General features: G+C 41.9%; 1 protein-coding gene across 11 annotated transcripts in view; it reads left to right on the plus strand.

The window, feature by feature from the left end:
* Positions 1-12,911, plus strand: part of FGGY (FGGY carbohydrate kinase domain containing) — a 420,251-nt gene that overhangs the window by 390,564 nt on the left and 16,776 nt on the right. The window contains exon 15 of one of the 11 annotated variants that reach the window (XR_009049724.1): positions 10,511-10,617. The exons of the other annotated variants lie outside the window; for them this stretch is intronic. The gene's annotated coding sequence lies outside the window, so the exon portion shown is untranslated. The remainder of the gene's footprint in view (positions 1-10,510; positions 10,618-12,911) is intronic. 11 annotated transcript variants of the gene reach the window in all.

Genomic DNA, 12,911 nt, shown 5'->3' on the forward strand with positions numbered 1-12,911 from the left:
CAGTGCTTTTCGGCCCAAAGTATCAAACACAGCCTCACTTATCTGTCTGGCCATATCTAAAACATTCGTTCAAAGAATTTTTTGTCCTTTTGGGCTTCAGTCTCCCAGGCACAGAGACTAGGCAGGAGGGGGGAGGCAGAGAAGGATGGGGAGGGAGCAGGGGAGGGAGAGAACCGCTCAGAGTGACTTCAGGACATTCACCAAAAGTACTCCACTTGCCCTCCTCCATCCCCAATACACATTTCTGGCCCAGCTGAGACTCTCTTCCACTTGCCAGCCCTGTGGGGCAAGGCTTAGGCCACCTTCCTCCCTTAGCAATATCTGCTCCCCAATGTATCCCACCCAGCCCTGCACTTTCCCCCACCCCTCTTCAGCTCATGAGAAAGATCTGCAGCCTGGGAGTCAGGAGTCCCAAGTTCTGGTCCTGGCTTTGACACCAGCTGGTTTTGTGATCTTCTGTGAGTATCATCCGTTTCCTCCTGGGAAGCATTTTCAGCAGCGGGGATTTCACCCCAGAATCCATTGTGCACAGAGGCAACCAGCATTTGTGAGCCCTCGCTTTATGCAAAACACCAGGCTAGGAATTAATGAGTACTTATCTACTTGCAATCACTATGAGGCAGATATGATTTCCATTTTACAGAGAAGGAAGATAAGACTTAGGAAAATTAAGAAACCTGCCCAGGTCCACAGGCTGGTAGAGAGGAGGCAGGTTTCAAACCGAGATCCGTTCTTTCCATCATACTAAGCTGAGTCCCAAGTATATTGCAGGAAAAGAAATCACGGTGACTTTTTATAAAACAAGAAACAGAGCTCATCATTCATGCATGATGTAGAAGATAGGATGCCTATCTTCAATTTGCCCGCCATACATATCTCTGCCTGGGAGCTAAGAAGAGGGAACGTACACATCAGGACTTCACATACTCATCTGTAAGAGCCACAGACCGAGTGCCAGAGGAAGAGGAAGAAACTGGCAAGGGAACACTGGGTGCTGTGAGGCTTTTAGGTGTCAGAGCAAACCCAGCCCGAACCTTTGGATACACGATGAGCAAACTGAGAACCAGAATGGCCATAGCACTTGTTTGAATCACACCATTTACACGTGGAGAGCATAGCCTAGACCCCAGGTCTCCTGATTCCTTCCACGGGATTGCCCAAGTCAAATAGTCCTCCTCCATTCAAAGAGAAGAACCTTCAAGAACACTGATTTTGTACTGTCTGAAAGCCATGCCGAGCTATGCTAAAGGTATCAGGCATTGCAAACGTGTTCTCACAGAAACTCCCAGCTGAACACACAAAGAAGCAGGTCTCCAAGGAACAGGGTAAGGATTGTCTGAAGGGATCTGTGCTGGTGAGATTACAAAAATCATAATATATGAATAAATGAACATATGGAAGAAATCAAGCAAAGCCCTGTCCTTTTTCCCATATGTAAACTCAGCCTTCACCTCAAGTCATTAAGCAAACACAGATGCAGCCAAACCAGGCACCAGATGGCAAACGAGAGTTTGAAGAAAAGGTAAAGAAAGCTTTCGGTGTTTATTCAAAGATGGGAAAAAAGCCACGATCCAAAATGCCGTGGTTTCCACAGAATGGTCACCTGGGGTCACCAAGACCCAAACCAAGGCCCAAAATTGAACAAAACCAAACACAAAACTAGAGTAATCATGAGTGGGAAGTTGTAGGAAAACCACCACTATCTGTCAGTGGAATACAGTGTCAGAAGAAAGTGATAATTCAGGGAAATGAAAGACAGGGTTAAATAAAGTAGAAGGACCAGAGAGGGACAGGAAAGTGGGAAGAATGGACTTTTGCTGACTACTTGCATTTGTGCCAGGAGCTTTGCACCCTTGGTCTCATTTAATCATTACAACTACCCATTTAGGTATTGGCCAGATTTTATAAAGAAAGAGATTTCATAAATGGGCCAAAAGAGATTAGGTTCCAAGGTCACATCACAGAAATTCCAACCTAGCTATTTACAGTGCTTTCTGTGCACTGTTCCCAGCCTTGCAATTAGAGAACTCTGATTTCTAATCTTTTATCCTGTTGTCAGACCATGTAATACTTGACACAGAAAATATGGTCCTTGAAAGACTCCATTTACCCTGTAATCACTGCAATTTGCCACGTGCCACGCCCCTGGGAATATGCATGGGTTATATCTGTGTACCAGACACACAGGGGGAGTCGTATAGCGCTCTCTCGCCCCTTCTGCCCATCCCACTGGGTGTAAGGAAGAAGGTGACCTAGTCAGGTACTGCCTAGAGGGGAGACCAGAGCAGATGCAAACTGGGGAAGAGAGCATGCCTGAGAATTTGACTGCACTTTTATTTCACAAAAGACACCCTTGCACATTCCTCACACACCTCTTAGCTTGTACACTGGGGATGAGCATCTGTAATGACAATCCAAAGGGCATCCTAGTTTTTCAATGTGCATGAGTTTATGTATCCGGGATAAGAAAATTCCAATACAATAAGTCCCCTACATACAAACCTTCAAGTTGCAAACTTTCGAAGATGCAAACGTGCTTTCACCTGTCCAATCATGTAAGTTAGTTCACATGTCTTGCGTACATTGTCACGTGCGTGCATCCTCTACAAGTGGTTGTGCTTTTGTGTACTTTACTGTACACTACTATGTAGAGCACAGTGGTACAGTATCTTTATTTCAAGCCCAGGATGTCCGGAAGCAAGCGTAAAAGCAGTGGCAATGTAGCTTATTCTGCTAAGAAGCACCAAGCGATAATGATGGAAACAAAGGTGAAAATAATTGAGAGTGGAGCGACAAGAGGAAGAAGAAGTAACTGAAGAACTGAAGAGATTCACGATGCAGGAAATGGCAAGGGGATTTTATTTGAGGAGGCACTGTTAGTTTTTGAGGCACAGGACCCAAATGTAGAATGGTGCACGAAGTTTGCAGCAGCCGTTCAGAAGGCAATCCAGTGCTACCGTGTCATCTATGACAAGAAAAAAAAAAAAGCTACTACTGGATCGTTTTTTCAAGAGGGTAGATAGAATTGAATCCAGCAAGGAACCAGAACCAGTGCCGTCAGTGTCGGGTGAGAGTGACATTGCAACTTGCCCTCCGTCTCCTATTGCTGACGATCCTTCAGCTCTACCATCTCCCACCGCCTCTCTCTCCTCCAGTCAGTAACTCTTCTTGCCTGTTCACTCGATGCCAGCCCCTGTATGCCAGCTGTTGTACTGTACTACTGGACTTTTCAAGGTACCATACTGTAAGATTAAAAATGTTTTATTTGTTTTTGTGTTTGTTTTTTAAGGATTATTTGTGTGAAAAGTATTATAAACCTATTACAGTACAGCACTATATATAGCCAACTGTGTTCGTTGGGTACCTAGGCTAACTTTGTTGGACTCACGAACAAATTGGACCTCGGAACGTGCTCTCAAAACGGAGCTCATTCCTATGGAGCGGACTTACTGTAATGCTTCAATTTCAATGAAAAGTTTAAATGAACATGAAAATGTACCCCCTCTTCCCACATCAATCAGATCACTCCTTAGCTTGTAGGTGGACTGGCAGGGCAGAAACTGCTTGCAAGTTAGGCAGACATATCTCCTGACTCCTCCACTAACCAACCTTGCTTCTTGGGCAAGACACGTTACTGCTTCAGTTATCTCTAAAACAGAGTTAACGTGTACTTTGAAAGGCTGTTGTGAGACTTTTTTACTTTCCTCTTATCCCTCTTCTCTCTTTCCACCTGGCAAATCTCCTTATGGCCATTTAATTTTTTCATTTTTTCCAGTTGTTCTTTTACCAAATCCCAATCCATGGTGAATCCAGCTTTCTACTTTATGTCTGCCTAAAGGCCACTGAACACTATAAGGAAATACTATACAACACTAAGGCAGGCTTCTAACATTACGTATTAATGATCCCCAGACAGCCTCCCTCACCCTCTAGTTTCTAGTTGGGTTTGGCCGCTGGGCAATAGAAGGAGCCTGGAGGATAGATGAAGCTGTTTGTTTCCCCAGCTCCCTCTTTGCTGCATTGCCACAGTTTAGCTGATGCATCTATTGTGTATCTATACCATAGGCCACAATTCCAGCACGTGATCCTCTCCCTCTTCCCATCTTCTCTCCGGGTGATGGGAATCACTCCCTCCCCTTGTTCCTTCAGGCCAGGAGGCAGTAATGGTTCCCCACTGTTGCTAGTCTTTTCCTAAACCTTCTTTTCAGCACACCCTTTATTAAGCTTTACATCAGTTACCAAAAGTGAGTGTCCATCTGTTTCCTCACAGGAATCAAGCCAATATGTCAGATCAATTTCTCCTTTGCTACAGTGACGATACCAGACCCCTCCCAATTCCCAGCCCCATCTTTCCTCTCACGTTAAGACATATGACCTCTTGTTTATTCTCAACCACCAACTACTTCAAAAAAGAAGATAAAAGCCATTAGAAAGACACCTGCTGTCAAACCTCCATTTCGCATACCCAGTGGCGTGCTAGAGCTGGCTCACACCTGCTCCCAAGAGCCAACTGTGGGCAATCTCTGCCCAGCTCCACGTTCAGTGACAGTACATTTGTAGCTTGAATTTAGCCATAGTGGAAGTCTTTACACCACAGAAATTGCCAAGTGCTACAAATCAGGGCCTTTTTTGTTTTGATCGAGCCAGTTGTTGAGCATTTATCAGCGCACCACTGCTTACATCCAGATGCAGCCTTTTTCTCCTTTATATTTGTTATAGTAGAAAGATAGATGCTTTACCTTTTATCATAGGGTTCCTCCGTCTCCCACTGCCTCTGATAGCCCATTCCATCCCTTTCCCTGCATATTTAACCTCTCTTTCCATACTAACTCCTTCTCATCAGCATTTAAACCTGTTCTAGACTTGTGCTGTCCCATACAGTAGCCACTCATCAGATAGACTTACTGAGCACTTGCAGTGTGGCAGGTCCAAATTGAAATGTGTAAAAGACACACCAGATTTCAAAGACTTAGTATGAATACAAGAACACAGAATATCTCATTAATAATTTTTGCATTACTTGTTGAAATGATATTTGGGGTATGATAGGTTAAATAAAAGATATAATTAAGTTAAGCAATTTCTTTTCACTTTTATAAATGGCTTCTAGGAAATTTTAAATTACTTATGTAGCTCACGTTATTTGTCGGACAATGCTACCACAAACTCTCATCTTAAAAATAAAATCCCTGAAGGAATGTACCCCTGACATATTTGATGGTCTTTGTTCTGACAAGATATAAAACTGTGCTGAGGGGAACTCAGCTCAATATTATGTAACAACCTAAATGGGAAAAGAATTTGAAAAAGAATGGATACATCTATATGTATAACAGAATCACTTTGCTGTACACCTGACGCTAACACAACATTGTTAATCAACTATACCCCAATATAAAATAAAATTTTAAAAAAGAAAGAAAAAAAAGTTTATTGATAGGGAGGGGAAAAAAAAACAAACTGTGCTGAAAACACAGAGCAGTTCCTCAGAGCTATTCAGACACTGTCTCCCAGGCTACAATCCTCAACTTGGCTCAAATAAAACTGTTTTCTATTCTAAATAGATAGATAGATAGATAGATAGATAGATAGATAGATAGATAGATAGATAAAATCCCTGCTTTTACGTATCAGCCCCTCCAGTTACTGCTTCTCACAGTCAAAAATGTTTTAAAAGGTAGCTGGCCTCACTGTCATGATTTTCTTACCACCACCTCCTCCTCCTTAACCAAGGATGATCTGTCTTGCGCTTCCACAAATCCATCAAAATAATGCTAGTCTAGGTCACCAGTGCTAACCTAGGTCATTGCATAGCACAAAGGGCTTTCCAGGCCTTACCCTACTTTACCCCTAGCAGCATTTTGCAGTGTGGAGCACTCCCTTCCTTGAAACACTTTTTTTTAAAAAATTATTTTATTGAAGTATATTTGATGTACAATGTTGTGTTAATTTCTAAGATTTGTAAACTGCCAAGAACAGTGTCTAGACCATGGTAAATACTAAGCCAAGTAAAGATGATATATTCCACAGACACTTTCAACTCAATGAGGACGTACTCTGCTCTTACCAACGTGTATTAGAGGACATACTAAGAGGATTTTTATTCTTTTTCTAAGGGAAACCTAGTCTTTTTTTTTTTTTTTTTTTTTTTTTCCTGGCTGGGCTGGCCCGCCTAGGGAAAACTTCTCCCAGTCAGGGCTTGCCTAAGGGATTCAAGGTCTGTGTGGCTCTCTTGAGGTTTTCTGGGCCCCAGCCACAAGAAAAAAAAAATTAATTTTTTTTGTTAATTTCTACTGTACAGCAATGTGATTCAGTTATACATATATATATTCTTTTTCATATTCTTTTCATGTTATTGTTTATTACAGGATATTGAATATAGTCCCTGTGCTATACAGTAGGACCTTGTTTATCCATTCTCTACATAATAGTTTGCATTTGCAAACTCCCAATCCATCCCTCCCCGACCCCGCCTCCCCCTTGGCAACCACAAGTCTGTTCTCTATGTCTGTGAATCTGTTTCTGTTTCGTAGATAAGTTCATTTGGAAACACTTTCCGCTGACAGCATACTTTCTTGATTTTCCTCCCGCTGCTCTGAATGCTGCTTTCCACATTCTTTGCCAGCTCCCCTCTCTCCTCTAGCTAGCATTCTCTGTTGGTCTTCTACAAGATTTTGTCCGTCTCATCCACATCTAAGCAGCTCTACAGCTGTCCATACGGCATTGCCACCTAAAGGTCTCACGGGCATCTCAGTTTAAACATGTTCAAATCTGAACTCAGCATCTCCTCCTTTGCCTGAAAAACGGGCACTAGCTTGCAACATGGCACTATTGGTAAGGGCACCACATCTACTTAATCACTCCTGCCAGAACCTCAAGGACATTCTGAACTCATCCTCTCTTTTCCCTCCACTTCTGTCTCTCCTGGTCTCTTTCTTAACTACATCTCGTTTCTCTTGAATTCTTCCACTTAATGTTTTAATTCCACAGTCACCACGCTAGTCCAGGCCACCGTCAGCTCTCACTCACTGCTCCAAGGGCCTCTTGAATGGTTTCCCTGCCTCCACCTTTACTGCTCTCTAATCTATTCTCTACACATCCTCCCAAGTGATCTTTTACAAGCTTGAATAGGATGGCTTTGGCTTAAAACTCTCCAATGGCTTCCCATTGACTTTGGCATTATGTCAGAAACCTTTAACATGATTTTAAAAGGCCACCCAGAATCTGCTCCTGCCTTCATTTTCAGCTCTGTTATCACTCTTTCCCTTCATCCTATCTACTCCAGCCATCTTGGACTTCTTTTTGTCTTTTGAATGTGCCATATTATCTTGATTTGGGGCCTTCAATTATGCATTTCCTTTAGCCTGGCATCCTCTTCATCAATTTTCTTTACCTGTCCAACCCCTTTTGAACCTTCAGATAGTTCCGTAGGCCCCAAGACTAGTTTTGTCTCCCACTGGCACTCTCCTGTAGCACCTGTGTTTTTCTAATAGACTCTAAACTCTGTGAGGTCCAGGATCAGAGCTGTCTGGTTCACTGATGTATCCACAGTGCCTAGCACAATGCCTGGTGCGTGATAGGTAGTCAATAACTATTTGTTCAGCAATAAAACATTATCTGGCTCAAACTTCCCATTTTGGAGATGAGGAAACTAGGATCCAAAGAAAGGAAGCAATTCACTCAAAATTGCAGAGCCCAGGCTAAGATTTGTACAGGACCAGCACCTCCTGATATCCAGATCAGTTTTCTTTCCAGTACATCATGTGCCTTGTCGATAGCTTAGTAACCAGAGGAAAGCAGACTGAATTCCCTATGTCTTGCAAAAGGCAGAGCAAACTCATGTGCATAAACACAGCTGACATAGTTGTTATTTTCTTTGTTTGTTTTATGTAAAAGGCCTGGAAGTCCAGCCCAAAAATAAACGCCACATTTCAAAACGTACAAGCTCCTACAACTTTTATTCCCTACCGCCTGCATTCTGCTCATTGTCCATCTTCCTTCCCCCCATTAACCAGAGGCATCAGCTGGCATTCAGTGTTGAACAGCTCCTTCATTCCATGCTCCTTATCACTCCCCTGCCCAGGCAGCATGTCACACGTAGCAGAAGATTAGGAAGTGCTGTCTTTAAATAGTAGCACTCAAGAAAGCATTACAAGATCCTGTGTAGTGCCAGGGTGCAGATGCGTATAATCATTATAAAAATAAAAATAACAAAACTTTAACCTATTACTTGTGCCAGGCACTAAATTATTTGGTTTGCATGCCTTTTCTCTTATCTTACTAACCCTGTGAGTAATTATTTCTATTTTTTCTATTTTACAGATATGTAACCTGAGGCATAAAGAGGTTACTAAATTGCCTAAGCCATTCCGTTAGAAGAGGCAAGGTTCTGATCTAGGCAATCTAGAGCCCATGATCTTAACCATGTGACATCGGACAATAAAGAATAGGTTGACCTGACAGTTAGGAAATACCAAAAAGTACAACTGAGGGAGATTCCAAAGTTGCTTTATACAGATATCCTACCCCTGATTCATTCATTCAATCAATCACTCATTAATTCATTGATCCATCTACTCATTCGTTCTTTCATTCCCTCAACAGTATTTATTGAAAAGTCACATTATATCAATTACTGGGAATACTGATAAAATTAATGGCCTCTATCCTCTGAGCTCTGTCTAGTACAAGAGACATATAAGTAAACAGACATTTATCCTACTGTGTGCTAAGTACTAAGATAGAGGGAAACCAGGGAGCTTTGGGAACACGAAAAAAGATCAAAAACCAAGGTAAAAAGATACCACAATAATTTATCCTGGACTAGCCTTCCATGCTTTTCCCTCACTGTGTCTCACCTCTTCTCCCTCCCTCTTTCCCAGTTTCCCTCCAGCCTTTCTCATGCTTTTGGTTCTTTGATGCTATCTTTGGCCTCCCCAACTCCTGGTTTCAGACTCAACCTCTCTGCTTGTCTTTTTCCTCCTGGCATTGGTTTGAAATGCATTCTGGCTTAGCCAGAGGCACTTTTGCACCATAAACCAGTTTAAGGCCAGCCCCAAAGGCTAGACCAGCATGTGCATGCCCCACTTTTAATATGGCTCTGGTATAGGAGAGTTGGAGACCCAAAATGGGGAGCTTTAAGGGGTATGGAGACAGGATAAATGGATAGATACCCTGCGTCTTAGATAATTTGGTTATTTACCAGCCTAAATAGAAAGTATTTCATACCTTCTATTTTCTGTAAAGCTCTAAATTGTCTCTTAGATCAGAACTTGTAATTTAAATAGTCAGATAAGTTTCATAACTGTCAATTTCAACTCATTAGCACTCAATCACCATCAGGAATCTGAGTGATTAGAAATAAGCTAATAAAATGTTGCCAGTCATTAATGTATGAAGTCAGTTGACTCTCTCTTTATGACATATTTATACACAAAGGCATGAAATATTTGACTACCTTTTCTTGAATATAATATGTGAGTATATATCAGGACTAACTTATTTCTCCTTTAATGAACATTGTAAGCAAAACATGAAAACATAGAATAATCATATGGTAAATACGTCAATCAGTTATCTTATTGACTAGTGACTACCCAACATCCCTTGCAGCTCAGTCCTCACGTCCTGCATGTCCCACACCACTTTTTCATGACCTTGTATATATTGGTCTTCGTGCAATAGTGGAATCTTTGGTTTTGAATCCGAGTAAAATAAAATAAACCCATCACATTTGGAACATAAGGAAATGTTAATACCATCACATTTTGATTCCTTGCTGCCAGTTATGGTTCCCGATCTGTTGACCAAAGAATCTTCCCAATACAAAGTTAATGTTGAAGCAGGAAGTGTCAATTTCCAAGGTGTTCAGACCCTGAGAGCTTTTAAGATGTTGTGTTTTCTCGAGTTGCAGTCTCCCGTTCACCGACTCCATCCTAAACAAAGTTTCTCCTCTACAGTCATAATGAACGACTCAGATGAAGCATATCCTGACTAAAGAATTTTGTGGTTTAGAGGCACCAGTTGAATTTGGCAACTAAAGAGAATTAGTGGTGATTCCTGTTGATCAATGTGTTTGATTTAACAGATAGGGGAATCACCCCTATGGAAGAAATCAGCATCAGAAGAGGTATATAGATTGAAAGAAAAGGAAGGGGTGGAGATTCTGGATATAACCATGAGATGGAGGAGGACATTTGATAGAAATGATGGGGCAAATGAGAGAATTGGATTAATGGGCAAATGAAGTCAGAAAGTGGCAATCAGAATATTGGAAACACTTTGAAACCACAAGACTCAAGCGTTGGATTGGTCTTGTAAACAGATGCTGAAGTCTTACGTGATGATGACAAACCTCCAGATGGATAGGGAGCCTGAGATCTAAGCCTTAGCCTCATGTAACATCAGCCAGAGGCTGATGATGACAGCACTGAGATGCAGGGGGGCTAAGTATGATTATATCTCTATCATTAGGTGGCATAAACCTCAGAGTAGAGTTTTTCCCTTACAGAGGGTGGAGTAATCGTCTGGAAATGATGAGGAGCCATGAGCATGTTGACACCTACCACCTTGCCCAGCCACCCCATCAACCTGAAACATCTATCCAAGTAATACATGGTAACTCTTAATACAGTTTCTGGGAAAATAAGCTTTGTGTCAGTGGGTGGGTCAGTAGCAGCAGCAGCAGCAGCAGTCGTAACGACTGTACCTTTAATCATTTATTTCATAACAACAGACCTATAAAATAGGTATTAAGAGGCCCATTTTTCTAGTTTTTTAATTTATTTATTATTGGCTGTGTTGGATCTTCACTTCTGCGCACGGGCTTTCTCTAGTTGCGGCGAGTGGGGGCTACTCTTTGTTGTGGTGTGTGGGCTTCTCCTTGCCGTGGCTTCTCTTGTTGCGGAGCCCAGGCTCTAGGCGCACGGGCTTCAGTCGTTGTGGCGCACGGGCTTCGTTGCTCCGCGGCATGTGGGATCGTCCCAGACCAGGGCTCGAACCCGTGTCCCCTGCATTGGCAGGTGGATTCTTAACCGCCGCACCACCAGGGACGTCCAAGAGTCCCATTTGTAAAATTGAGCCTCAGAGTGTTAAATGGCAGAGCTAGGATTTGAATTATGGTCTCTATATCACCAAAGCCTTTGCTCCACAGTGAATGGTGAGGAATAGAATTCCAGAACTGTGTGTCTCTTCATCTTTCCGTTGGGAATATGAAGTGGGTAAAGTGTTTAATACAGTGCTGGGCCATAGTAAGTACTCAGTCCATGTTAGCTGCCATTGTTATTGTTGCTGTTGAGTTATTGTTATTAGTATTATTTCTGTTATAGCTCCCTGCAGTACCTTATGTTCTCAGCCAGAAATATCAGCAGGACCATTTCTTTTCCAGTCAATAACAGATTATTAGATGGGTGGGTGATAGCTTGCAGTTTCGAAGTCTATAATCTGATGCTTTTAGCAAGAAGCTTGATACTTTGGCTTTGCGAAAACCCATAAGAGCCAAGTCAAACTCATGTAAGCAGGATGAATAGTCATTCAGCTGTTCATTTTAGGGCCCAGCCTCTTAGTAGCCAGGCCACGTATTAGGACTTTAGCTCAAAATATCACAATTGTAGGTAGCCTTACCTATTGTGGAACCTCTCCCCTCTGTCATGCTTGCATGACTGAATTGGAATGAAGCTGTACCTTTCTGGGAAAAAAACAACGGGCATGTTCCCTCTTAGAGTGGACCTAGTTTTAACAACAACAACAAAAAAAACCTAATAAAATGTACCATTGGGAGTAACTGGTTCATTTGTCAACTGAGACTTAATCAAAAAAGACATGTACATGGGACCAACAGATTGCAGAGCTGGCAAAGACTTTAGAAATAATCTAATCCAACCCCTTTATTTTGCTGATAAGGAAAGTGAGTCCCAGGGAGGGGAAAGGTCTTACTCAGGGTCATACAGCTGGCAGTAATTTTGTTTGTTTCAAAAAATAATATGAACAATCTTTCCATACATCACTGAATCCATCTTCCTGCCTTTGTAAGCGTAATATCATGACTATAATTGAATTTGTCTTTGATGGTGGAGAAAGCAAGCTTTTAGGGTTTTACAGGGCCCCAAAGTCATCAGAGCAAGATAAATTGTCATGAACTAATGCTGGAGATCTGTCTATTGGCTGTGAGCTCCTCAAGGAATATGCCTGGTTTTATTCACGAGTTAAAACAAGTTTCAAATCCTAGCTAAGCCATTTACTAGCTTAGGAAAGTCACTTAACCTCTCTGAGCCTCTGTTTCCTCATTATAAATTTACATAATAAGACCTTCATTAAGAATGTTTGTGAGCATCAAATGAGGCAAGCCATAGATACACAGCGCCTCACCAAAATAGACATTTAATAAGTGTATACTTTCAACCAACCTTTAGCTAATGTCCTGCTAAAAGCTAGGGATACATCAATGAATAAGAAACCCAAGGACCCTGATTTCACAGAGCTTAGGTTTACGAGGGAGGAGTAGAGGTGAGAGCCAAAGGAAGAAGTAGACAGTAACCAAGGATGCAGATAAATTAATATAATTTTAGGCCATGCTAAGTGCTATGACGGGTTATGAAGACAAGAAAATAAGATCATGTGATAGAGGGTTTTTGGGATAAGTGGACTATTTCAACCAAGATGGCTCAAGTCAATCTCTTTGAGGTTATATTTGAAGAGGACTTAAGTCATTTGAAAAAGCCAGACAGTCTAAGATCCAGAAGCACACCTCACATGAGGTGAGGTTGGAGACATCCACCCAAGTTCGACCTAGAAGTTCTAGGCCATCTTATGAAATTTGAATTTCCTTCCAAAAGGATCCATTACAATTTTTAGGAGTGAAGAGAGCTATGATATAATAAAAAATAAATACTTGACCTCTGTCCTTGACCTGG

Source organism: Hippopotamus amphibius, chromosome 1, assembly GCF_030028045.1.
Source record: "Hippopotamus amphibius kiboko isolate mHipAmp2 chromosome 1, mHipAmp2.hap2, whole genome shotgun sequence".
NCBI classification, from domain to species: Eukaryota; Metazoa; Chordata; class Mammalia; order Artiodactyla; family Hippopotamidae; genus Hippopotamus; species Hippopotamus amphibius.